This window comes from Heptranchias perlo, chromosome 17, assembly GCF_035084215.1.
Source record: "Heptranchias perlo isolate sHepPer1 chromosome 17, sHepPer1.hap1, whole genome shotgun sequence".
NCBI classification, from domain to species: domain Eukaryota; kingdom Metazoa; phylum Chordata; class Chondrichthyes; order Hexanchiformes; family Hexanchidae; genus Heptranchias; species Heptranchias perlo.
In genome coordinates this window covers 61,499,240-61,527,215 of record NC_090341.1, presented here as the reverse complement: position 1 = coordinate 61,527,215, position 27,976 = coordinate 61,499,240, and positions in this window count along the sequence as shown.

The window sequence follows — 27,976 nt, the reverse complement described above, 5'->3', positions numbered from 1 at the left end:
TCTCGCCATCTTCCTCGTTTCTCATTCCCCTGATCCCTGGTTATCTCTCTCTCTCTCCATTTTCCGTTTTCCCTCATCCCTGGTTATCTCTCTTTCTCTCTCATTTCTCATTCCCCTTATCCCTTGATTATCTCTTACTCTCCCTTTTTTCATTCCCCTTATCCCTGGTTATCTCTCTCCCTCTCTCCCGTTTCTCATTGCCCTTATCCCTGGTTGTCTCTTTCTCTCACTTTTCTCATTCCCCTTATCACTGGTTATCTCTCTCCCTCTCTCCCGTATCTCATTCTGCATATCCCTTGTTATCTCACTCCCTCTCTCCCGTTTTAAATTCCCCTTAATCCCTGGTTATCTCTCTCTCTCTCTCCCTTTTCTCATTCCCCTTATCCCTCATTCTCTCTCCCTCTCTCCATTTTCTCATTCCCCTTAACCCTGATTTTCTCTCTCTCACTTTTCTCATTTCCCTTCATCCTGGTTATCTCTCTCCCTCTCTCCCTTTTCTCATTCCCCTTATTCCTGGTTATCTCTCTCTTTTCTCATTCCCATTATCCCTGGTTATCTCTCTCACTCTCCCTTTTCTCATTCCCCTTATCCCTGGTTTTCTCCATCTCCCCCTTTTCTCACTCACCTTATCCCTGGTTCTCTCTCTCTCTCTCTCCCTTTTCTGATTCATCTTATCCCTGGTTATCTCTCTCCCTCTCTCCCGTTTCTCATTCCCCTTATCACTGGTTTTCTCTATCTCTTTCCCTTTTCTCATTCCCCTTATCCGTGGTTATCTCTCTCTCTCTCCCTTTTCTCATTTCCATTATCCCTGGTTATCTCTCTCTCTCCCTTTTCTCATTCCACTTCTCCCTGGTGGTCTATTTCTCTCCCTTTTCTCATTCCCCTTATCCCTGGTTATCTCTCTCTCTCTCACTTTTTTCATTCCCCTTATCACTGGTTCTCTCTCTCTCTCTTTTCTCATTCCCCTTATCCCTGGTTATCTCTCTGCCTCTCTCCCTTTTCTCATTCCCCTTTTCCTTATTCTCTCTCCCTCTCTCCTTTTTCTCATTCCCCTTAACCCAGATTTTCTCTCTCTCTCTCTCACTTTTCTCATTCCCCATCACCGTTGTTATATCTATGCCTCTCTCCCTTTTCTCATTCCCCATGTCCCTGGTTATCTCTCTCTCTCTCCCTTTTCTCATTCACCTGAACCCTGGTTATCTCTCTCTTTCTCTATTCTAATTCCCCTACCCTGGTTATCTCTCACTCTCTCTCTTTCCTCATTCCCCATATCCCTGGTTATCTCTCTCCCTCTCACCATTTTCTCATTCCCCTTATCCCTGGTTATCTCTCTCTCTGTCTCCCTTTTCTCATTAGCCTTATCCCTGGTTAACTCACTCCGTCTCTGCCTTTTCTAATTCCCCTGAACCCTCGTTATCTCTCTCCCTCTCTCCAGTTTCTCTTTCCCCTTTTCCCTGGTTATCTCTCTCTCTCTCCATTTTCTCATTTCCCTTATCCCTGCTTATCTCTCTCCCTCTTTCCCGTTTATCATTCCCCTTATCGCTAGTTATCTCTCTCTTCCCCTTGTCTCATTCCACTCATCCCTGGTTATGTCTCGATCTCCATTTTCTCATTCCCCTTATCCCTAGTTATCTCTCTCCCTCTCTCCCGTTTCTCATTCCCCTTATGCCTGGTTATCTCTCTCCCTCTCTCCCGTTTCTCATTCCCCTTATCCCTGGTTATCTCGCTCTCTCCCTTTTCTCATTCCCCTTATCACTGGTTATATCTCTCTCCCTCTCTCTCTCTTTTCTCATTCCCCTTATCCCTTGTCATCTCTCTCTCTCTCACTTTTTTCATTCCTCTTCTCCCTGGTTATCTGTTTCTCTCCTTTTTCTCATTCCCCTTCTCCCTGGATATCTCTCTCCCTCTCTCCCGTTTCTCATTCGCTTTATCCCTGGTTATCTCTCTCTCTCTATCTTTCTCATTCCCCTTATCCCTGGTTATCTCTCTCCCTCTCTCCCGTTTCTCATTCCCCTTATCCCTGGTTATCTCTCTCTCTTTCCCTTTTCCGTTTTCGCTAATCCCTGGTTCTGTCTCTCTCTCTCCCTTTTCTCATTTACCTTATCCCTGGTTATTTCTCTCCCTCTCTCTCGTTTCTCATTCCCCTTATACCTGGTTATCTCTCTCTCTCCCTTTTTTCATTCCCCATATCCCTTGTTATCTCTCTCCCTCTCTCCCGTTTCTCATTCCCCTTATCCCTGGTTATCTCTCTCTATCTCGCCCTTTTTACATTCCCCATATCCCTGGTTATCTCGATCCCTCGCTTCACTTTCTCATCCCCCTTATCCCTGGTTATCTCTCTCTTTCTCCCTTTTTTAATTCCCCTTATGCCTGGTTATCTGTCTCTCTCCCTTTTCTCATTGCTCTTAACCCTGGTTGTCTCTCTCTCTCTCTCCCTTTTCTCATTTCCCTTATCCCTGCTTATCTCTCTCTCTCTCCCTTTTCTCATTCCCGTTATCCCTGGTTATCTCTCTCTCTCTCTCTCCCTTTTCTCATTCCCCTTATCCCTGGTTATCTCTCTCCCTCTCTCCCGTTTCTCATTCCCCTTATTCCTGGTTGTCACTATCTCCCGCTTTTCTCATTCACCTTATCCCTGGTTCTCTCAGTCTCTCTCTCCCTTTTCTGATTCACCTTATCCCTGGTTATCTCTCTCCCTCTCTCCCGTGTCTCATTCCCCTTATCCTTGTTTTTCTCCATCTCTCTCCCTTTTCTCATTCCCATTATCCCTGGTTATCTCTCTCTCGATATCTTTCTCATTCCCCTTATCCCTGTTTATCTCTCTCCCTCTCTCCCGTTTCTCATTCCGCTTATCAATGGTTATCTCTCTCTCTCCCTTTACTCATTCCCGTTATCCCTGGTTATCTCTCACAATCTCTCCCTTTTCTCATTCCCCATATCCCAGGTTATCAGTCTCTTCCCCTTTTCTCATTCCCCTTATCCCTGGTTATGTCTCTCTCTCCATTATCTCATTGTCCTTCTCCCTAATTATCTCTCTCCCTCTCTCCCGTTTCTCATTCCCCTTATCCCTGGTTATCTCGCACGTTCCCTTTTCTCATTCCCCTTACCCCTGAATATCTCGCTCCCTCTCTCCCGTTTCTCATTCCCCTTATCACTTGTTTTCTCTTACTCTCTCCCCTTTCTCATTCCCCTTATTGCTGGTTATCTCTCCCTCTCTCCCCTTTCTCATTCCCCTTATCCCTGGTTATCTCTCTCTCTATCCCTTTTTTCATTCCCCTTATCCCTTGTTATCTCTCTCCCTCTCTCCCGTTTCTCATTCCCTTATCCCTGGATATCTCTCTCTATCTCCCTTTTTTCATTCCTATATCCCTGGTTATCTGTCTCTCTCCCTTTTCTCATTGCTCTTAACCCTGGTTGTCTCTCTCTCTCTTTCCCTTTTCTCATTTCCCTTATCCCTGCTTATCTCTCTCTCTCTCCCTTTTCTCATTCCCCTTATCCCTGGTTATCTCTCTCTCTCTCTCTCTCCCTTTTCTCATTCCCCTTATCCCTGGTTATCTCTCTCCCGTTTCTCATTCCCCTTATTCCTGGTTGTCTCTATCTCCCCCTTTTCTCATTCACCTCATCCCTGGTTCTCTCAGTCTCTCTCTCCCTTTTCTGATTCACCTTATCCCTGGTTATCTCTCTCCCTCTCTCCCGTGTCTCATTCCCCTTATCCGTGGTTTTCTCCATCTCTCTCCCTTTTCTCATTCCCCTTAACCCTGGTGGTCTCTCGTCCTCTCTCCCTTTTCTCATTCCCCTTATCCGTGGTTATCTCTCTCTCTCTCCCTTGTCTGATTTCCCTTATCCCTGGTTATCTGTCTCTCTCCCTTTTCTCATTCACCTTCTCCCTGGTGGTCTCTTTCTCTCCCTTTTCTCATTCCCCTTCTCACTGGTGGTCTCTTTCTCTCCCTTTTCTCATTCCCCTTATCCCTGGTAATCTCTCTCCCTCTCACCCTTTTCTCATTCCCCTTATCCCTCATTCTCTCACCCTCTCTCCTTTTTCTCATTCCCCTTAAGCCTGATTTTCTCTCTCTCTCACTTTTCTCGTTCGCCTTCACCGTTGTCATCTCTCTGCCTCTCTCCCTTTTCTCATTCCCCTACCCTGGTTATCTCTTTCCCTCTGTCTTTTCTCATTCCACTTATCCCTGGTTATCTCTCTCTCTCTCTCCCGTGTCTCATTCCCCTTATCCTTGGTTTTCTCCATCTATCTCCGTTTTCTCATTCCCCTTATCCCTGGTTATATCTCTTCCTCTATCTTTCTCATTCCCCTTATCCCTGGTTATCTCTCTCCCTCTCTCCCGTTTCTCATTCCCCTTATCAATGGTTATCTCTCTCTCTCCCTTTACTCATTCCCGTTATCCCTGGTTATCTCTCACAATCTATCCCTTTTCTCATTCCCCTTATCCCAGGTTATCTGTCTCTTCCCCTTTTCTCATTCCCCTTATCCCTGGTTATGTCTCTCTCTCCATTATCTCATTGTCCTTATCCCTAATTATCTCTCTCCCTCTCTCCCGTTTCTCATTCCCCTTATCCCTGGTTATCTCGCACGTTCACTTTTCTCATTCCCCTTATCCCTGGATATCTCGCTCCCTCTCTCCCGTTTCTCATTCCCCTTATCACTTGTTTTCTCTTACTCTCTCCCCTTTCTCATTCCCCTTAACCCTGGTTATCTCTCTGCCTCTCTCCCTTTTCTCATTCCCTTTAAACCTGGTTATCTCTCTCTCTCTCTCACAATTTTCTCATTCCTCTTATCCCTGCTTATCTCTCTCTCTCGCCCTTTTCCGTTTTCGCTTATCCCTGGTTCTCTCTCTCTCTCTCTCCCTTTTCTTATTTCCCTTATCACTGGTTATCTCTCTCCCTCTCTCCCGTTTCTCATTCCCTTATCCTTGGTTATCTCTCTCTCTCTCTCAATTTTCTCATTCCTCATATCCCTGGTTATCTCTCTCTCTCTACCTTTTCCGTTTTCGCTTATCCCTGGTTCTCTCTCTCTCTCTCTCTCCCTTTTCTCATTTCCCTTATCCCTGCTTATCTCTCTCTCTCTCCCTTTTCTCATTCCCCTTATCCCTGGTTATCTCTCTCTCTCTCTCTCCCTTTTCTCATGCCCCTTATCCCTGGTTATCTCTCTCCCTCTCTCCCGTTTCTCATTCCCCTTATTCCTGGTTGTCTCTATCTCCCCCTTTTCTCATTCACCTCATCCCTGGTTCTCTCAGTCTCTCTCTCCCTTTTCTGATTCACCTTATCCCTGGTTATCTATCTCCCTCTCTCCCGTGTCTCATTCCCCATATCCTTGGTTTTCTCCATCTCTCTCCCTTTTCTCATTCCCCTTAACCCTGGTTATCTCTCGTCCTCTCTCCCTTTTCTCATTCCCCTTATCCGTGGTTATCTCTCTCTCTCTCTCACTTTTCTCATTCACCTTCTCCCTGGTGGTATCTTTCTCTCCCTTTTCTCATTCCCCTTCTCACTGGTGGTCTCTTTCTCTCCCTTTTCTCATTCCCCTTATCCCTGGTAATCTCTCTCCCTCTCTCCCTTTTCTCATTCCCCTTATCCCTCATTCTCTCACCCTCTCTCCTTTTTCTCATTCCCCTTACGCCTGATTTTCTCTCTCTCTCCCTTTTCTCATTCCCCTACCCTGGTTATCTCTCTCCCTCTGTCTGATCTCATTCCCCTTAACCCAGGTTATCTCTCTCCCTCTCTCGCGTTTCTCATTCCCCTTATCAATGGTTATCTCTCTCTCTCCCTTGACTAATTCCCCTTATCCCAGGTTATCTGTCACTTCCCCTTTTCTCATTCCACTTATCCCTGGTTATGTCTCTCTCTCCATTTTCTAATTGCCCTTATCCCTAGTTAACTCTCTCCCTCTCTCCCGTTTCTCATTCCACTCATCCATGGTTATCTCGCTCTCGCCCTTTTCTCATTCCCCTTATCCCTGGTTATCTCTCTCCCTCTCTCCCGTTTCTCATTCCCCTTATCCCTGGTTATCTCTCTCCCTCTCTCCCGTTTCTCATTCCCCTTATCCCTGGTTATCTCTCCCTCTCTCCTTTTTCTCATTTCCCTTAACCCTGATTTTCTCTCTCTCTCTCACTTTTCTCATTCACCTTCACCCTGGTTATCTCTCTGCCTCTCTCCCTTTTCTCATTCTCCTTATCCCTGGTTATCTCTCTCTCTCTCTCTCTCTTTTCTCATTGCACTTCTCTGTTTATCTCTTTCTCTCTCTCTTTCCTCATTACCCTTATCCCTGGTTATCTCTCTCTCTCTCTTTTCTCATTCCCCTACCCTGGTTATCGCTCTCTCTCTCTCTTTCCTCATTCCCCTTATCCCTGGTTATCTCTCTCCCTCTCACCCGTTTCTTATTCCCCTTATCCCTGGTTATTTCTCTCTCTCTTTCTCTTACTTTTCTCATTCCCCTTATCCCTGGTTATCTCTCTCTCTCAATTAGTTCATTCCCCTTATCCCTGGTTATTTCTCTCCATCTCTCTCGTTTCTCATTCCACTTGTTCCAAGTTATCTCTCTCTCTCTCCATTTTCCGTTTTCCCTAATCACTGGTTATCTCTCTTTCTCTATCTTTTCTCATTCCCCTTATCCCTTGTTTATCTCTCTCTCTCCCTTTTTTCATTCCCCTTACCCCTGGTTATCTCTCTCCCTCTCTCCCGTTTCTCATTCTCCTTATCACTGGTTATCTCTCTCTCTCCCTTTTTTCATTCCCCTTATCCCGGGTTATCTGTCTCTTTCCCTTTTCTCATTGCCCTTCACCCTGGTTGTGTCTCTCTCTACATTTTCTCATTGCCCTTATCCCTAGTTATATCTCTCCCTCTCTCCCGTTTCTCATTCCACTCATCCATGGTTATCTCGCTCTCGCCCTTTTCTCATTCCCCTTATCCCTGGTTATCTCTCTCCCTCTCTCCCGTTTCTCATTCCCCTTATCCCTGGTTGTCATTTTCTCTCCCATTTCTCATTCCCCTTATCCCTGGTTATCTCTCTCTCTGACTTTTCTCATTCCCCTTGTCACTGGATATCTCTCTCCCTTTCTCCCGTATCTCATTCCCCTTATCCCTGGTTATCTCCATCCCTCTCTCCCGTTTCTAATTCCCCTTATCCCTGGTTATCTATCTCTCTCTCTCCCTTTTCTCATTCCCCTTATCCCTCATTCTCTCTCCCTCTCTCCTTTTTCTCTTTTCCCTTAACCCTGATTTTCTCTCTCTCTCTCCCTTTTCTCATTCTCCTTATCCCTGGTTATCTCTCTCTCTCTCTCTTTTCTCATTCCACTTCCCTGTTTATCTCTTTCTCTCTCTCTTTCCTCATTACCCTTATCACTGGTTATCTCTCTCTCTCTCTTTTCTCATTCCCCTACCCTGGTTATCTCTCTCTCTCTCTCTCTTTCCTCATTCCCCTTATCCCTGGTTATCTCTCTCCCTCTCCCCCGTTTCTCATTCCCCTTATCCCTGCTTACCTCTCTCCATCTCACCCGTTTCTTATTCCCCTTATCCCTGGTTATTTCTCTCTCTCTTTCTATCACTTTTCTCATTCCCCTTATCCCTGGTTATCTCTCTCTCTCAATTAGTTCATTCCCCTTATCCCTGGCTATCTCTCTCCATCTCTCTCGTTTCTCATTCCCCTTGTCCCTAGTTATCTCTCTCTCTCTCCATTTTCCGTTTTCCCTAATCATTGGTTATCTCTCTTTCTCTATCTTTTCTCATTCCCCTTATCCCTTGTTTATCTCTCTCTCTCCCTTTTTTCATTCCCCTTACCCCTGGTTATCTCTCTCCCTCTCTCCCGTGTCTCATTCTCCTTATCACTGGTTATCTCTCTCTCTCCCTTTTTTCATTCCCCTTATCCCGGGTTATTTGTCTCTTTCCCTTTTCTCATTGCCCTTAACCCTGGTTATCTCTCTTTCTCTCTCTCTCTTTTCTCATTTCCCTTATCCCTGCTTATCTCTCTCTCTCTCTCTCCCTTTTTTCATTCCCTTTATCCCTGGTTATCTCTCTCTCTCTCCCTTTTCTCATTCCCCTTATCCCTGGTTATCTCTCTCCCTCTCTCCCATTTCTCATTCCCCTTATCCCTGGTTATCTCTCTCTCTGTCTCCCTTTTCTCATTAGACTTATCCCTGGTTAACTCTCTCCGTCTCTGCCTTTTCAAATTCCCCTGAACCCTGGTTATCTCTCTCCCTCTCTCCAGTTTCTCATTCCCCTTTTCCCTGTTTATCTCTCTCGCTCTATCTTCCTGATTCCCCTTATCCCTGGTTATCTCTCTCTCTCTCCCATTTCTCATTTCCCGTAACCCTGGTTATCTCTCTCCCTCTCTCCCGTTTCTCATTCACCTTATCCCTGGTTATCTCTCTCTCATTTTTTTCATTCCTCTTCTCCCTGGTTATCTCTTTCTCTCCCTTTTCTCATTCCCCTTCTCCCTCGTTATCTCTCTCCCTCTCTCCCCTTTCTCATTCCCCTTATCCCTTGTTATCTCTCTCTCTCTATCTTTCTCATTCCCCTTAACCCTGGTTATCTCTCTCCCTCTCTCCCGTTTCTCATTCCCCTTATCAATGGTTATCTATCTCTCTCTATTTACTCATTCCCCTTATCCCTGGTTATCTCTCTCAATCTCTCCCTTTTTTCATCCCCTTATCTCAGGTTATCTGTCTCTTCCCCTTTTCTTATTCCCCGTATCCCTGGTTATGTCTCCCTCTCCATTTTCTCTTTGCCTTATCCCTAGTTAGCTCTCACCCTCTCTCCCGTTTCTCATTCCCCTTATCCCTGGTTATCTCGCTCTCTCCCTTTTCTCATTCCCCTTATCCCTGGTTATCTCTCTCCCTCTCTCCCTTTCTCATTCCCCTTAACCGTTGTTATCTCTCCGCCTCTCTCTATTTTCTCATTCACCTTATCCCTGGTTCTCACTCTCTCACTACCTTTTCCGTTTTCGCTTATCCCTGGTTCTCTCTCTCTCTCCCTTTTTTCATTCCCCTCATCCCTGGTTATCTCTCTCTCTCTCTCCCGCTTTTCATTCCCCTTATCCCTGGTTATCTCACTCCCTCTCTCCCGTTTCTCATTGCCCTTATCCCTGGTTATCTCTCTCCCACTCTCCCGTTTTAAATTCCCCTTAATGCCTGGTTATCTCTCTCTCTCTCTCTCCCTTTTTTCATTCCCCTCATCCCTGGTTATCTCTCTCTCTCTCTCTCCCGCTTCTCATTCCCCTTATCCCTGGTTATCTCACTCCCTCTCTCCAGTTTCTCATTCCCCTTATCCCTGGTTATCTCACTCCCTCTCTCCCGTTTTAAATTCCCCTTAATCCCTGGTTATCTCACTCTCTCTCTCCCTTTTCTCATTCCCCTTATCCCTCATTCTCTCTCCCTCTCTCCTTTTTCTCATTCCCCTCAACCCTGATTTTCTCTCTCTCTCTCACTTTTCTCATTCCCATTCACCCTGGTTATCTCTCTGCCTCTCTCCCTTTTCTCAGTCCCCTTATTCCTGGTTATCTCTCTCTCCCTATTCTCATTCCCCTACCCTGCTTATCTCTCTCTCTCTCTCTTTCCTCATTCCCCTTAACCCTGGTTATCTCTCTCTTTCTCTATTCTAATTCCCCTACCCTGTTTATCTCTCTCTCTCTCTCTTTCCTCATTCCCCTTAACCCTGGTTATCTCTCTCCCTCTCTCCCTTTTCTCATTCCCCTTATCCCTGGTTATCTCTCTCCCTCTCTCCCTTTTCTCATTCCCCTTATCCCTGGTTAACTCTCTCCCTCTCTCCCGTTTCTCATTCCCCTTATCCCTGGTTCGCTCTCTCTCTCTATCTTACTTTTCTCATTCCGCTTAACCCTGGTTATCTCTCTCTCTCTCTCTTTTCTCATTCCCCTTATCCCTGGATATCTCTCTCTCTCTCTCTCTCCCTTCTCTCATTTCCCTTATCCCTGGTTATCTCTCTCCCTCTCTCCCGTTTCTTATTCCCCTTATCCCTGATTATTTCTTTCTCTGTTTCTCTAACTTTTCTTATTCCTCTTAATCCTGGTTATCTCACTCCCTCTCTCCCTTTTCTCCTTCCCCTTAACATTGGTTATCTCTTTCTCTCCCTTTTTTCATTCCCCTCATGCCTTGTCATCTCTCTCTCTCTTTTCTGATTCCCCTTATCCCTGGCTATCTCACTCTCTCCATTTTTTAATTCCCCTTATCCCTGGTTCTCTCTCTCCATCTTCCTCGTTTCTCATTCCCCTGATCACTGGTTATCTCTCTCTCTCTCCATTTTCCATTTTCCCTAATCCCTGGTTATCTCTCTTTCTCTCTCATTTCTCATTCCCCTTATCCCTTGATTATCTCTCTCTCTCCCTTTTTTCATTCCCATTATCCCTGGTTATCTCTCTCCCTCTCTCCCGTTTCTCATTCTCCTTATCACTGGTTATCTCTCTCTCTCCCTTTTTTCATTCCCCTTTTCCCTGGTTATCTGTCTCTCTCCCTTTTCTCATTGCCCTTATCCCTGGTCGTCTCTTTCTCTCACTTTTCTCATTCCCCTTATCACTGGTTATCTCTCTCCCTCTCTCCCGTATCTCATTCTGCATATCCCTTGTTATCTCACTCCCTCTCTCCCTTTTCTCATTGCCCTTATCCCTGGTTGTCTCTTTCTCTCACTTTTCTCATTCCCCTCATCCCTGGTTATCTCTCTCCCTCTCTCCCGTTTTAAATTCCCCTTAATCCCTGGTTATCTCTCTCTCTCTTTCTCCCTTTTCTCATTACCCTTAACCCTGATTTTCTCTCTCTCTCTCACTTTTCTCATTCCCCTTCACCCTGGTTATCTCTCTCCCTCTCTCCCATTTCTCATTCCCCTTATTCCTGGTAATCTCTCTCTCTCTCTCTTTTCTCATTCCCCTTCACCCTGGTTATCTCTCTCCCTCTCTCCCATTTCTCATTCCCCTTAACCCTGTTTACCTCTCTCTCTCTCTCTCACTTTTCTCATTCCCCTTCACCCTGGTTATCTCTCTCCCTCTCTCCCATTTCTCATTCCCCTTATTCCTGGTTATCTCTCTCCCTCTCTTCCGTTTCTCATTCCCCTTATCCCTGGTTAACTCTCTCTCCCTCTCTCCCGTTTCTCATTCCCCTTATCCCTGGATATCTCTCTCTCCCCATCTCCCTTTTCTCATTCCCCTTATCCCTGGTTATCTCTTTCCCTCTCTCCCGTTTCTCATTCCCCTTAACCCTGGTTGTGTCTCTCCCTCACTCCCTTTTTCATTCACCTGATCCCTGGTTCGCTCTCTCTCTCTCTCGATCTCCCTTTTCTCATTCCGCTCAACCCTGGTTATCTCTCTCTCTCTCTCTTTTCACATTCCCCTTATCCCTGGTTATCTCTATCTCTCTCCCTTTTCTCATTTCACTAATTCTTGGTTATCTCTCTCCCTCTCTCCCGTTTCTTATTCCCCTTATCCCTGGTTATCTCCCTCTCTCCCGTTTCTCATACCCCTCATTACTGGTTATCTATCTACCTCTCTCCCGTTTCTCATTCCCCTTATCCCTGGTTATCTCTCTCCCTCTCTCCCTTTTCTCATTCCCCTTATCCCTGGTTATTTCTCTCTCTCTTTCTCTGACTTTTCTCATTCCCCTTAACCCTGGTTATCTTTCTCTCTCTCTCCCTTTTCTCCTTCCCCTTAACACTGGTTATCTATCTCTTTCTCTCTCGTTTCTCATTCCCCTTATCCCTGGTTATCTCTCTCTCTCCCTTTTTTCATTCCCCTCATGCCTGGTCATCTCTCTCCATCTGTCTCGTTTCTCATTCACCTTATCCCTGGTTATCTCTCTCCATCTCTCTCGTTTCTCATTCACCTTATCACTGGCTATCTCTCTCCCTCTCCATTTTTCGTTTACCCTAATCATTGGTTATCTCTCATTCTCTCTCATTTCTCATTCCCCTTATCCCTTGATTATCTCTCTCTCTCCCTTTTTTCATTCCCCTTATCCCTGGTTATCTCTCTCCATCTCTCTCGTTTCTCATTCACCTTATCACTGGCTATCTCTTTCCCTCTCCATTTTTCGTTTACCCTAATCATTGGTTATCTCTCATTCTCTCTCATTTCTCATTCCCCTTATCCCTTGATTATCTCTCTCTCTCCCTTTTTTCATTCCCCTTATCCCTGGTTATCTCTCTCCCTCTCTTCCGTTTCTCATTCTCCTTATCAATGGTTATCTCTTTCTCTCTCTTTTTTCATTCCCCTTATTCCTGGTTATCTCTCTCTCTCTCTCTTTTCTCATTTCCCTTATCCCTGGTTAACTCTCTCTCCCTCTCTCCCGTTTCTCATTCCCCTTATCCCTGGATATCTCTCTCTCCCCATCTCCCTTTTCTCATTCCCCTTATCCCTGGTTATCTCTTTCCCTCTCTCCCGTTTCTCATTCCCCTTAACCCTGGTTGTGTCTCTCCCTCACTCCCTTTTTCATTCACCTGATCCCTGGTTCGCTCTCTCTCTCTCTCGATCTCCCTTTTCTCATTCCGCTCAACCCTGGTTATCTCTCTCTCTCTCTCTTTTCACATTCCCCTTATCCCTGGTTATCTCTATCTCTCTCCCTTTTCTCATTTCACTAATTCTTGGTTATCTCTCTCCCTCTCTCCCGTTTCTTATTCCCCTTATCCCTGGTTATCTCCCTCTCTCCCGTTTCTCATACCCCTCATTACTGGTTATCTATCTACCTCTCTCCCGTTTCTCATTCCCCTTATCCCTGGTTATCTCTCTCCCTCTCTCCCTTTTCTCATTCCCCTTATCCCTGGTTATTTCTCTCTCTCTTTCTCTGACTTTTCTCATTCCCCTTAACCCTGGTTATCTTTCTCTCTCTCTCCCTTTTCTCCTTCCCCTTAACACTGGTTATCTATCTCTTTCTCTCTCGTTTCTCATTCCCCTTATCCCTGGTTATCTCTCTCTCTCCCTTTTTTCATTCCCCTCATGCCTGGTCATCTCTCTCCATCTGTCTCGTTTCTCATTCACCTTATCCCTGGTTATCTCTCTCCATCTCTCTCGTTTCTCATTCACCTTATCACTGGCTATCTCTCTCCCTCTCCATTTTTCGTTTACCCTAATCATTGGTTATCTCTCATTCTCTCTCATTTCTCATTCCCCTTATCCCTTGATTATCTCTCTCTCTCCGTTTTTTCATTCCCCTTATCCCTGGTTATCTCTCTCCCTCTCTTCCGTTTCTCATTCTCCTTATCAATGGTTATCTCTTTCTCTCTCTTTTTTCATTCCCCTTATCCCTGGTTATCTGTCTCTCTCCCTTTTCTCATTGCCCTTAACCCTGGTTATCTCTCTCTCTCTCTCTCTTTTCTCATTTCCCTTATCCCTCCTTATCCCTCTCTCTCTCCCTTTTTTCATTCTCTTTATCCCCGGTTATCTCTCTCTCTCTCTCTCTCCCTTTTCTCATTAGCCTTATCCCTGGTTAACTCTCTCCGTCTCTGCCTTTTCTAATTCCCCTGAACCCTGGTTATCTCTCTCCCTCTCTCCAGTTTCTCATTCCACTTTTCCATGGTTATCTCTCTCTCTCTATCTTTCTCATTACCCTTTTCCCTGGTTATCACTCTCTCTCTCGCTTTTCTCATTTCCCATATCCCTGGTTATCTCTCTCCCTCTCTCCGGTTTCTCATTCCCCTTATCGCTAGTTATCTCTCTGTTCCCCTTGTCTCATTCCCCTTATCCCTGGTTATGTCTCTCTCTCCATTATCTCATTCCCCTTATTCCTAGTTATCTCTCTCCCTCTCTCCCGTTTCTCATTCCCCTGTACACTGGTTATCTCTCTCCCTCTCTCCAGTTTCTCATTCCCCTTTTCCCTGGTTATCTCTCTCTCTCTATCTTTCTCATTACCCTTATCCCTGGTTATCTCTCTCTCTCTATCTTTCTCATTCCCCTTTTCCCGAGTTATCTCACTCCCTCTCTCCCGTTTCTCATTCCCCTTATCAATGGTTATCTCCCTCTCTTCCTTGACTAATTCCCCTTATCCCAGTTTATCTGTCTCTTCCCCTTTTCTCATTCCCCTTATCCCTGGTTATGTCTCTCTCTCCATTTTCTCATTGCCCTTATCCCTAGTTATCTCTCTCCCTCTCTCCCGTTTCTCATTCCACTTATCCATGGTTATCTCGCTCTCGCCCTTTTCTCATTCCCCTTATACCTGGTTATCTCTCTCCCTCTCTCACGTTTCTCATTCCCCTTATCCCTTGTATCTCTTACTCTCTCCCCTTTCTCATTCCCCTTAACCCTGGTTATCTCTCTGCCTCTCTCCCTTTTCTCATTCACCTTATCCCTGGTTCTCTCTCTCTCTCTTCATTTTCTCATTCCCTTTAACCTCGTTATCTCTCTCTATCTCTCACTTTTCTCATTCCCCTTAACCTGGTTATATCTCTCTCTCTCCCTTTTTCGTTTTCACTTATGCCTGGTTCTCTCTCTCTCTCTCCCTTTTTTCATTCCCTTTATCCCTGGTTATCTCTCTCTCACTCTCTCCCTTTTCTCATTAGACTTATCCCTGGTTAACTCTCTCCGTCTCTGCCCTTTCTAATTCCCCTGAACCCTGGTTATCTCACTCCCTCTTTCCAGTTTCTCATTCCCCTTTTCCCTGGTTATCTCTCTCTCTCTATCTTTCTCATTCTCCTTATCCCTCGTTATCTCTCTCTCTCTCTACATTTTCTCATTTCCCTTATCCCTGGTTATCTCTCTCCCTCTCTCCCGTTTCTCATCCCCCTTATCGCTGGTTATCTCTCTCTTCCCCTTGTCTCATTCCCCTTATCCCTGGTTATGTCCATCTCTCCATTTTCTCATTCCCCCTATCCCTAGTTATCTCTCACCCTCTCTCTCGTTTCTCATTCCACTTATCCTTGCTTATCTCTCTCCCTCTCTCCCGTTTCTTATTCCCCTTCTCCCTGGTTATCTCTCGACCTCTCTCCAATTTCTCATTCCCCTCATGCCTGGTTACCTCTCTCCGTCTCTCCCGTTTCAAATTCCCCTTATCCCTGGTTATCTCGCTCTCTCCCTTTTCTCATTCCCCTTATCACTGGTTATCTCTCTCCCTCCCTCCCATTTCTCATTCCCCTTATCCCTGGTTATCTCTCCCTCTCTACCTTTTCTCATTCCCCTTATCCCAGGTTATCTGTCTCTTCCCCTTTTCTCATTCCCCTTATCCCTGGTTATGTCTCTCTCTCCATTCTCTCATTGCCCTTATCTCTAGTTATCTCTCTCCCTCTCTCCCGTTTCTCATTCCCCTTATCCCTGGTTATCTCGCTCTCTCCCTCTCCATTTTTTGATTCCCCTTATCCCTGATTGTCTCTCTCCCTCTCTCCAGTTTCTCATTCCCCTTATCCCTGGTTATCTCTCTCACTCTCTCCCTTTTTGTCATTCCCCTTATCCCAGGTTATCTGTCTCTTCCCCTTTTCTCATTCCCCTTATCCCTGGTTATGTCTCTCTCTCCATTCTCTCATTGCCCTTATCTCTAGTTATCTCTCTCCCTCTCTCCCGTTTCTCATTCCCCTTATCCCTGGTTATCTCGCTCTCTCCCTTTTCTCATTCCCCTTATCTCTGGTTATCTCTCTCCCTCTCTCCCGTTTCGCATTCACTTATCCCTTATTTTCTCTTACTCTCTCCCCTTTCTCATTCACCTTAACCCTGGTTATCTCTCTGCCTCTCTCCCTTTTCTCATTCACCTTATCCCTGGATCTCTCTCTCTCTCCCATTTCTCATTTCCCTTATCCCTGGTTATCTCTCTCTCTCTCTACATATTCCGTTTTCGTTTATCCCTGGTTCTCTCTCTCTCTCTCCCATTTCTCATTTCCCTTTTCCCTGGTTATCTCTCTCCCTCTCTCCCGTTTCTCATTCCCCTTATCTCTGGTTATCTCTCTCTCTCACCCCCTTTTCTCATTCCCCTTATCACTGGTTATCTATCTCCCTCTCTCCGGTTTCTCATTCCCTTATCCCTGGCTATCTCTTCCCCTCTCTCCCGTTTCTCATTCCCCTTATCCCTAGTTATCTCCCTCTCTCTATCTTTCTCATTCCCCTTACCCTGGTTATGTCTCTCCCTCTCTCCCGTTTCTCATTCCCATGAACAATGGTTATCTCTCCCTCTCCCTTTACTCATTCCCGTTATGCCTGGTTCTCTCTCTCAATCTCTCCCTTTTCTCATTCCCCTTATCCCAGGTTATCTGTCTCTTCCCCTTTTCTCATTCCCCTTATCCCTGGTTATGTCTCTCTCTCCATTTTCTCATTGTCCTACTGTCCAGTTATCTCTCTTCCTCTCTCCCGTTTATCATTCCCCTTATCCCTGGTTATCTCGCTCTCTCCCTTTTCTCATTCCCCTTATCCCTGGTTATCTCTCTCCCTCTCTCCCGTTTCTCATTCCCCTAAAACCTTGTTTTCTCTTACTCTCTCCCCTTTCTCATTTCCCTTAACCCTGGTTATCTCTCTCTGTGTCCCTTTTCCGTTTTCGCTTATCCCTGGTTCTCTCTCTATCTCTCCCTTTTCTCATTCTCTTTAACCCTGGTTATCTCTCTCTCTCTCACTTTTCTCATTCCCCTTATCCCTGGTTATCTCTCTCTCTATCCCTTTTCCGTTTTCGCTTATCCCTGGTTCTCTCTCTCTCTCTCTCCCATTTCTCATTTCCCTTATCCCTAGTTATCTCACTCCCTCTCTCCCGTTTCTCATTCCCCTTATCCCTTGTTATCTCTCTCTCTCTCTCCCGTTTCTCATTCCCCTTATCCCTGGTTATCTCTCTCACTCTCTCCCTTTTCTCATTCCCCTTATCCCAGGTTATCTGTCTCTTCCCCTTTTCTCATTCCCCTTATCCCTGGTTATGTCTCTCTCTCCATTATCTCATTGCCCTTATCTCTAGTTATCTCTCTCCCTCTCTCCCGTTTCTCATTCCCCTAATCCCTGGTTATCTCGCTCTCTCCCTTTTCTCATTCCCCTTATCCCTGGTTATCTCTCTCCCTCTCTCCCGTTTCTCATTCCCCATATCCCTTGTTTTCTCTTACTCACTCCCCTTTCTCATTCCCCTTAACCCTGGTTATCTCTCTGCATCTCTCCCTTTTCTCATTCACCTTATCCCTGGATCTCTCTCTATCTCTCCCTTTTCTCATTCTCTTTAACCCTGGTTATCTCTCTCTCTCACTCACTTTTCTCATTCCCCTTATCCCTGGATATCTCTCTCTCTCTCTCCATATTCCGTTTTCGTTTATCCCTGGTTCTCTCTCTCTCTCTCCCATTTCTCATTTACCTTATCCCTGGTTATCTCTCTCCCTCTCTCCCGTTTCTCATTCCCCTTATCTCTGGTTATCTCTCTCTCTCCCCCTTTTCTCATTCCCCTTATCACTGGTTATCTATCTCCCTCTCTCCCGTTTCTCATTCCCTTATCCCTGGCTATCTCTTCCCCTCTCTCCCGTTGCTCATTCCCCTTATCCATAGTTATTTCTCTCTCTCTATCTTTCTCATTCCCCTTACCCTGGTTATCTCTCTCTCTCTCTCCCGTTTCTCATTCCCATTAACAATGGTTATCACTCTCTCTCCCTTTACTCATTCCCGTTTTGCCTGGTTATCTCTGTCAATCTCTCCCATTTCTCATTCCCCTTATCCCAGGTTATCTGTCTCTTCCCCTTTTCTCATTCCCCTTATCCCTGGTTATGTCTCTCTCTCTCTCCCGTTTCTCATTCCCCTTATCCCTGGTTATCTCTCTCCCACTCTCACGTTTCTCATTCCCTTATCTCTTGTTTTCTAATACTCTCTCCCCTTTCTCATTTCCCTTAACCCTGCTTATCTCTCTGCCTCTCTCCCTTTTCTCATTCATCTTATCCCTGGTTCACTCTCTCTCTCTCTCCCTTTTCTCATTCCCTTTAACCATGGTTATCTCTCTAGCTCCCTTTTCTCATTTCCGTTATCCCTGGATATCTCTCTCCATCTCTCCCGTTTCTCATTCCGCTTATCCCTGGTTATCTCTCTCTCTCTCCCTTTTCTCATTCCCCTACCCTGGTTATCTCTCTCTCTCTCTCTCTTTTCTCATTCACCTTATCCCTGGTTATTTCTCTCCCTCTCTCCCGTTTCTCGTTCCCCTTATCCCTGGTTATCTCTCTCTCTCTCTCCCTTTTCTCATTCCCCTTATCCCTCATTCTCTCTCCCTCTCTCCTTTTCATCATTCCCCTCAACCTCGATTTTCTCTCTCTCTCACTTTTATCATTCCCCTTCACCCTGGTTATCTCTCTCCCACTCTCCAGTTTCTCATTCCCCTTATCCCTGGTTATCCCTCTCACTCTCTATGTTTCTCATTCCCCTTTTCCCTGGTTATCTCTCTCTCTCTCCCGTTTCTCATTCCCCTTATCGCTAGTTATCTCTCTCTTCCCCTTGTCTCATTTCCCTTATCCCTGTTTATGTCTCTCTCTCCATTTTCTCATTCCCCGTATCCCTGGTTATCTCTCTCCCTCTCTACCGTTTCTCATTCCCCTTATCCCTCATTCTCTCTTCCGCTCTCCTTTTTCTCATTCCCCTTAATCCTGATTTTCTTTCTCTCTCTGATTTTTCTCATTCCCCTTCACCCTGGTTATCTCACTGCCTCCCTCGCTTTTCGCATTCCCCTTATCCCTGGTTATCTCTCTCTCTCTCCCATTTCTCATTCCCCTACCCTGGTTATCTCTCTCTCTCTTTTCTCATTCACCTTATCCCTTGTAATTTCTCTCCCTCTCTCCCGGTTCTCATTCCCCTTATCCCCGATTATCTCTCTCCCTCTCTCCAGTTTCTAATTCCCCTTATCCCTGGTTATCTCTCTCTCCCCCTCGCCCTTTTCTCATTCCCCTTATCCCTTGTGATCTCTCTCTCGCTCACTTTTCTCATTTCGCTACCCTGGTTATCTCTCTCTCTCTCTTTCCTCATTCCGCTTATCCCTGGTTATCTCTCTCCCTCTCTCCCGTTTCTCATTCCCCTTATCCCTGGTTATCTCTCTCCCTCTCTCCCGTTTCTCATTCCCCTTATCCCTTGTTATCTCTCTCTCCCCATCTCCCTTTTCTCATTCCCCTTATCCCTGGTTATCTCTCTCCCTCTCTCCCGTTTCTCATTCCCCTTATCCCTGGTTATTTCTCTCCCTCTCTCCCGTTTCTCATTCCCCTTATCCCTTGTTATCTCTCTCTCCCCATCTCCCTTTTCTCATTCCCCTTCACCCTGGTTATCTCTCTCCCTCTCTCCCGTTTCTCATTCCCCTTATCCCTTGTTATCTCTCTCTCCCCATCTCCCTTTTCTCATTCCCCTTCACCCTGGTTCTCTCTCTCTCCCTCTCTCTCTCTCCCTTTTCTCATTGCCCTTAACCCTGGTTATCTCTCCCTCTCTCTCTCTTTTCTCATTCCCCTTATCCCTGGCTATCTCTCACTCTCTCCCTTTTCTCATTTCCCTTATCCCTGGTTATCTCTCTCTCTCTCTCCCGTTTCGCATTCCCCTTATCCCTGGTTATCTCTCTCTCTCCCTATTCTCATTCCCCTTATCACTGGTTATCTATCTCCATCTCTCCCGTTTCTCATTCCCCTTATCCCTGGTTATCTCTCCCCTCTCTCCCGTTTCTCATTCCCCTTATCCCTGGTTATCTCTTCCTCTCTCTCCCGTTTCTTATTCCCCTTATCCCTGATTATTTCTCTCTCTCTTTCTCTCACTTTTCTCTTTCCCCTTAACCCTGGTTATCTCTCTCTTTCTTTCTTTTCTCATTCTGCTTATCCCTGGTTATCTTTCTCTCTCTCCTTTTTTCATTCCCCTCATCCCTGGTCATCTCACTCTCTCTCTCTCTTTTTTAATGCCCCTTATCCCTGGTTATCTCTCTCTCTCAATTTTTTAATTCCCCTTATCCCTGGATATCTCTCTCCCTCTGTCCCGTTTATCATTCTCCTTATCACTGGTTATCTCTCTCTCTCCCTTTTTTCATTCCCCTTATCCCTGGTTATCTGTCTCACTCCCTTTTCTAATCGCCCTTAAACCTGGTTATCACTCTCTCTCTCTCTCTCATTTCGAATTTCCCTTATCCCTGCTGATCTCTCTCTCTCTCTCTCCCCTTTTTCATTCCCTTTATCCCTGGTTATCTCTCTCTCTCTCTCTCTCCCATTTCTCAATCTCCTTATCCCTGGTTATCTTTCTCTCTGTCTCGCTGTTCTCATTCGCCTTATCCCTGGTTAACTCTCTCCGTCTCTGCCTTTTCTAATTCCCCTGAACCCTGGTTATCTCTCTCCCTCTCTCCAGTTTCTCATTCCCCTTATCACTGGTTATCTCTCTCTCTCTATGTTTCTCATTCCCCTTTTCCCTGGTTATCTCTCTTTCTCTCCCTCTTCTCATTTCCCTTATCCGTGCGTATCTCTCTCCCTCTCTCCCGTTTCTCATTCCTCTTATCGCTAGTTATCTCTCTCTCTCTCTCTATGTTTCTCATTCCCCTTTTCCCTGGTTATCTCTCTCGTTCTCCATTTTCTCATTCCCCTTATCCCTAGTTATCCCTCTCCCGTATCTCATTCCCCTTATCCCTGGTTATCTCTCTCCCTCTCTCACGTTTCTCATTCCCCTTATCCCTGGTTTTCTCGATCTCTCTCCCTTTTCTCATTTACCTTAACCCTGGTTATCTCTCTCCCTCTCTCCCTTTTCTCATTCCTCTTTTCCCTGGTTCTCTCTCGCTCTCTCTCCCTTTTCTCATTCTCCTTAACCCCGGATATTTCTCTCTCTCTCTCTCTCTTTTCTCATTCCCCTACACTGGTTATCTCTCTCTCTCTCTCTCTTTCCTCAATCCCCTTATCCCTGGTTATCTCTCTCCCTCTCTCCCCTTTCTCATTCCCCTTATCCCTGGTTATCTCACTCTCCCCATCTCCCTTTTCTCATTCACCTTATCCCTGGTTATCACTCTCCCTCTCTCCCGTTTCTCATTCCACGTCACTCTGGTTATCTCTCTCCCTCTCACCCTTTCCTCATTCTCTTATCCCCGGTTATCTCTCTCTCTCTCTCCCTTTTCTCATTCCACATAACCCTGGTTATCTCTCTCTCTCTCTCTTTTTTCATTCCCCTTATCCGTTGGTATCCCTCTCCCTCTCTCTCTTTACTCATTCCGCTCATCCCTGGTTATCTCTCTCTCTCTCTCTCCCTTTTCTCATTGCCCTTATCCTTCATTCTCTCTCCATCTCTCCCTTTTCTCATTCCCCTTAACCCTGGTTATCTATCTCCCTCTCTCCCTTTTCTCTTTCCCCTAAACCATGGTTATCTCTCTCCCTCTCTCCCTTTTCTCATTCCCCTAATCCCTGGTTCTCTCTCGCTCTCTCTCCCTTTTCTCATTCCCCTTAACCCCGGATATCTCTCTCTATCTCTCTCTTTTCTCATTCCCCTTATCCCTGGTTATCTCTCACATTCTCCCTTTTCTCATTTCCCTTATCCCTGGTTGTCTCTCTCCCTCTCTGCCGTTTCTCATTCCCTTCTCCCTGGTTATCTCTCTGTCTCTCTTTTTTCATTCCCCTTATCCCTGGTTATCTCTCTCTCTCTATCTTTCTCATTCCCCTTATCCCTGCTTATCTCTCTCACTCTCTCCCGTTTCTCATTCCCCTTATCGCTAGTTATCTCTCTCTTCCCCTTGTCTCATTTCCCTTATCCCTGGTTATGTCTCTCTCTCCATTTTCTCATTCCCCGTATCCCTGGTTATCTCTCTCTCTCTCTCCCTTTTCTCTTTCCCCTTAACCCTGGTTATCTCTCTCTTTCTCTCTTTTCTCATTCTCCTTAACCCGGGTTATCTCTCTCTCTCCTTTTTTCATTCCCCTCATCCCTGTTCATCTCTCTCTCTCTCTCTCTTCTAATTCCCCTTATCCCTGGTTAACTCTCTCTCTCAATTTTTTAATTCCCCTTATCCCTGGATATCTCTCTCCCTCTGTCCCGTTTATCATTCCCCTTATCCCTGGTTATCTGTCTCACTCCCTTTTCTCATCGCCCTTAACCCTGGTTATCTCTCTCTCTCTCTCATTTCTAATTTCCCTTATCCCTGCTGATCTCTCTCTCTCTCCCTTTTTTCATTCCCTTTATCCCTGGTTATCTCTCTCTCTCTCTCTCTCTCCCATTTCTCAATCCCCTTATCCCTGGTTATCTTTCTCTCTGTCTCGCTTTTCTCATTCGCCTTATCCCTGGTTAACTCTCTCCGTCTCTGCCTTTTCTAATTCCCCTCAACCCTGATTATCTCTCTCCCTCTCTCCAGTTTCTCATTCCCCTTATCACTGGTTATCTCTCTCTCTCTATGTTTCTCATTCCCCTTTCCCCTGGTTATCTCTCTTTCTCTCCCTATTCTCATTTCCCTTATCCCTGGTTATCTCTCTCCCTCTCTCCCTTTTCTCATTCCTCTTTTCCCTGGTTCTCTCTCGCTCTCTCTCTCTTTTCTCATTCCCCTACCCTGGTTTTCTCTCTCTCTCTCTCTCTTTCCTCAATCCCCTTATCCCTGGATATCTCGCTCCCTCTCTCCCCTTTCTCATTCCCCTTATCCCTGGTTATCTCTCTCTCCCCATCTCCCTTTTCTCATTCCCCTTATCCCTGGTAATCACTCTCCCTCTCTCCCGTTTCTCATTCCATGTCACTCTGGTTATCTCTCTCCCTCTCTCCCATTTCTCATTCACCTTATCCCTGGTTCTCTCTCTCTCTCTCCATTTTCTCATTCCCCTGAACACTGGTTATCTCTCTCTCTCTCTGTCTTTTCTCATTCCCCTTATCCCTGGTTATCTCTCTCTCTCTCCCTTTTCTCATTTCCCTGATCCCTGGTTATCTCTCTCCCTCTCACCCTTTCCTCATTCTCTTATCCCTGGTTATCTCTCTCCTTCTCTCCCGTTTCTCATTCCCCTTATCCCTGGTTATCTCTCTGTCTCACTTTTTTCATTCGCTTATCCCTGGTTATCTCTCTTTCTCTATCTTTCTCATTCCACTTATCCCTTGTTATCTCTCTCTCTCTCTCCCTTTTCTCATTTCCCTTATCCCTGGTTATCTCTCTCCCTCTCGACCGTTTCTCATTCCCCTTATCGCAAATTATCTCTCTCTTCCCCTTGTCTCATTCCCCTTATCCCTGGTTATGTCTCTCTCTCTCCATTTTCTCATTTCCCTTATCCCTGGTGATCTCTCTCCCTCTCTACCGTTTCTCATTCCCCTTATCCCTCATTCTCTTTTCCTCTCTCCCGTTTCTCATTCCCCTTATCGCTGGTTGTCTCTCACTCACTCTTTTCTCATTTCCCTTAGTCCTGGTTATCTCTCTCTCTCACCCTGTTCTCATTTCCCTTATCCCGGGTTATCTCTCTCTCTCCCTCTTTTCTCATTTCCCTTATCCCTGGTTATCACTCTACCTCTCTCCAGTGTCGCATTCCCCTTATCCCTGGTTAACTCTCTCCCTCTCGCCCTTTTCTCATTCCCCATATCCCTGGTTATCTCGCTCCCTCTCTCTCTTCCCTCATTCCCCTTATCCCTGTTAATCTATCTCTGTCTCTCCCTTTCCTGACTCCCCGCATCCCTGGTTCTCTCTCGCTCTCTCTCCCTTTTCTCATTCCCCTGAACCCCGGATATCCCTCTCCCTCTCTCTTTTTTCTCATTCCGCTCATCCCTGGTTATCTCTCTCTCTCACTCCCTTTTCTCATTGCTCTTATCCTTCATTCTCTCTCCATCCCTCCCTTTTCTCATTCCCCTTAACCCTGGTTATCTCTCTCCCTCTCTCCCTTTTCTCATTCCCCTTAACCCTGGTTATCTCTCTCCCTCTCTCCCTTTTCTCATTCCCCTTATCCCTGGTTCTCTCTCGCTCTCTCTCCCTTATCTCATTCCCCTTAACCCCGGATATCTCTCTCTTTTCTCATTCCCCTTATCCCTGGTTATCTTTCTCATTCTCCCTTTTCTCATTTCCCTTATCGCTGGTTGTCTCTCTCCCTCTCTGCCGTTTCTCATTCCCTTATCCATGGTTATCTCTCTGTCTCAGTTTTTTCATTTCCCTTATCCCTGGTTATCTCTCTCTCTCTATCTTTCTCATTCCCCTTATCCCTGCTTATCTCTCACCATCTCTCCCGTTTCTCATTCCCCTTATCGCTAGTTATCACTCTTTTCCCCTTGTCTCATTTCCCTTATCCCTGTTTATGTCTCTCTCTCCATTTTCTCATTCCCCATATCCCTGGTTATCTCTCTTCCTCTCGCCCTTTTCTCATTCCCCTTATCCCTGGTTATCTATCTCCCTCTCTCCCTTTCCTCATTCCCCTTATCCCTGGTTATCTCTCTCTCTCTCTCCCTTTTCTCATTCCCCTTATCCCTCATTCTCTCTCCCTCTCTCCTTTTTCTCATTCCCCTTAACCTCGATTTTCTCTCTCTCCCTCACTTTCCTCATTCCCCTTATCCCTGGTTATCTCTCTCCCTCTCTCCAGTTTCTCATTCCCCTTTTCCCTGGTTATCTCTCTCCCTCTCTCCCGTTTCACATTCCCCTTATCCATGGTTATCTCTCTCTCCCTCTCTCCCGTTTCTCATTCCCCTTCACCCTGGTTATCTCTCTCCCTCTCTCCCTTTTCTCATTCCCCTTATCCCTGGTTATCTCTCTCTCTCTCTTCCGTTTCGCATTCCCCTTATCCCTGGTTATCTCTCTCTCTCCCTTTTCTCATTCCCCTTCTCACTGGTTATCGATCTCCCTCTCTCCCGTTTCTCATTCCCCTTATCCCTGGTTATCTCTCCCCTCTCTCCCGTTTCTTATTCCCCTTATCCCTGATTATTTCTCTCTCTCTTTCTCTCATTTTTCTCATTCCCTTTAACCCTGGTTATCTCTCTCCCTCTCTCCCGTTTCTCATTCCCCTTAACCCTTGTTATCTCTCTCTCCCCATCTCCCTTTTCTCATTCCCCTTATCCCTGGTTATCACTCTCCCACTCTCCCGTTTCTCATTCCACGTCACTCTGGTTATCTCTCTCCCTCTCTCCCTTTTCTCATTCACCTTATCCCTGGTTCTCTCTCTATCTCTCTCTCCCTTTTCTCATTCCCCTTAACCCTGGTTATCTCTCTCTCTCTCTGTCTTTTCTCATTCCCCTTATCCCTGGTTATCTCTCTCTCTCTCCCTTTTCTCATTTCCCTTATCCCTGGTTATCTCTCTCTCTCTCCCTTTTCTCATTTCCCTTATCCCTGGTTATCTCTCTCCCTCTCACCATTTCCTCATTCTCTTATCCCTAGTTATCTATCTCTCTCTCTCCCTTTTCTCATTCCACATAACCCTTGTTGTCTCTCTCTCTCCCCCTTTTCTCATTCCCCTTATCCGGTGTTAACCATCTCCCTCTCTCTCTTTTCTCATTCCGCTTATCCCTGGTTATCTCTCTCTCTCTCTCTCCCTTTTCTCATTCTCCTTATCCGTTGTTATCCCTTTCCCTCTCTCTCTTTTATCATTCCGCTTGTTCCTGGTTATCTCTCTGTCTCTCTCCCTTTTCTCATTCCCCTTATCCCTCATTCTCTCTCCATCTCTCCCTTTTCTCATTCCCCTTAACCGTGGATATCTCCCTCCCTCAAGCCCGTTTCTCATTCCCCTAATCCCTGGTTATCTCTCTCTCTCTCTCTTTTCTCATTCCCCTTATCCGTTGGTATCCATCTCCCTCTCTCTCTTTTCTCATTCCCCTTAACCCAGGTTATCTCTCTCTCTCTCTCTCTTTTCTCATTCCCCTTATCCGTTGGTATCCCTCTCCCTCTCTCTCTTTTCTCATTCCCCTTATCCCTGGTTCTCTCTCGCTCTCTCTCCCTTATCTCATTCCCCTTAACCCCGGATATCTCTCTCTTTTCTCATTCCCCTTATCCCTGGTTATCTCTCTCATTCTCCCTTTTCTCATTTCCCTTATCGCTGGTTGTCTCTCTCCCTCTCTGCCGTTTCTCATTCCCTTATCCCTGGTTATCTCTCTGTCTCAGTTTTTTAATTTCCCTTATCCCTGGTTATCTCTCTCTCTCTATCTTTCTCATTCCCCTTATCCCTGCTTATCTCTCACCATCTCTCCCGTTTCTCATTCCCCTTATCGCTAGTTATCACTCTTTTCCCCTTGTCTCATTTCCCTTATCCCTGTTTATGTCTCTCTCTCCATTTTCTCATTCCCCATATCCCTGGTTATCTCTCTTCCTCTCGCCCTTTTCTCATTCCCCTTATCCCTGGTTATCTATCTCCCTCTCTCCCTTTCCTCATTCCCCTTATCCCTGGTTATCTCTCTCTCTCTCTCCCTTTTCTCATTCCCCTTATCCCTCATTCTCTCTCCCTCTCTCCTTTTTCTCATTCCCCTTAACCTCGATTTTCTCTCTCTCCCTCACTTTCCTCATTCCCCTTATCCCTGGTTATCTCTCTCCCTCTCTCCAGTTTCTCATTCCCCTTTTCCCTGGTTATCTCTCTCCCTCTCTCCCGTTTCACATTCCCCTTATCCCTGGTTATCTCTCTCTCTCTCTTCCGTTTCGCATTCCCCTTATCCCTGGTTATCTCTCTCTCTCCCTTTTCTCATTCCCCTTCTCACTGGTTATCGATCTCCCTCTCTCCCGTTTCTCATTCCCCTTATCCCTGGTTATCTCTCCCCTCTCTCCCGTTTCTTATTCCCCTTATCCCTGATTATTTCTCTCTCTCTTTCTCTCATTTTTCTCATTCCCTTTAACCCTGGTTATCTCTCTCCCTCTCTCCCGTTTCTCATTCCCCTTAACCCTTGTTATCTCTCTCTCCCCATCTCCCTTTTCTCATTCCCCTTATCCCTGGTTATCACTCTCCCACTCTCCCGTTTCTCATTCCACGTCACTCTGGTTATCTCTCTCCCTCTCTCCCTTTTCTCATTCACCTTATCCCTGGTTCTCTCTCTATCTCTCTCTCCCTTTTCTCATTCCCCTTAACCCTGGTTATCTCTCTCTCTCTCTGTCTTTTCTCATTCCCCTTATCCCTGGTTATCTCTCTCTCTCTCCCTTTTCTCATTTCCCTTATCCCTGGTTATCTCTCTCTCTCTCCCTTTTCTCATTTCCCTTATCCCTGGTTATCTCTCTCCCTCTCACCCTTTCCTCATTCTCTTATCCCTAGTTATCTATCTCTCTCTCTCCCTTTTCTCATTCCACATAACCCTTGTTGTCTCTCTCTCTCCCCCTTTTCTCATTCCCCTTATCCGGTGTTAACCATCTCCCTCTCTCTCTTTTCTCATTCCGCTTATCCCTGGTTATCTCTCTCTCTCTCTCTCCCTTTTCTCATTCTCCTTATCCGTTGTTATCCCTTTCCCTCTCTCTCTTTTATCATTCCGCTTGTTCCTGGTTATCTCTCTGTCTCTCTCCCTTTTCTCATTCCCCTTATCCCTCATTCTCTCTCCATCTCTCCCTTTTCTCATTCCCCTTAACCGTGGATATCTCCCTCCCTCAAGCCCGTTTCTCATTCCCCTAATCCCTGGTTATCTCTCTCTCTCTCTCTTTTCTCATTCCCCTTATCCGTTGGTATCCATCTCCCTCTCTCTCTTTTCTCATTCCCCTTAACCCAGGTTATCTCTCTCTCTCTCTCTCTTTTCTCATTCCCCTTATCCGTTGGTATCCCTCTCCCTCTCTCTCTTTTCTCATTCCGCTCATCCCTGGTTATCTCTCTCTCTCTCTCTCCCTTTTCTCATTCCCCTTAACTCTGGTTATCTCTCTCAATCTCCCTTTTCTCATTTCCCTTATCCCTGGTTGTCTCTCTCCCTCTCTGCCGTTTCTCATTCCCTTATCCCTGGTTATCTCTCTGACTCACTTTTTTCATTCCCCTTATCCCAGGTTATCTCTCTCTCTATCTTTCTCATTCCCCTTATCCCTGCTTATCTCTCCCTCTCTCCCGTTTCTCATTCCCCTTATCCCTGGTTAACTCTCTCCCTCTCTCCCGTTTCTCATTCCCCTTATCCCTGGTTTGCTCTATCTCTCTCCCTTTTCTCATTCCCCTTCACCCTGGTTCTCTCTCGCTCTCTCTCCCTTTTCTCATTCCCCTTAACCTCGGATATCTCTCTCTCTCTCTTTTCTCATTC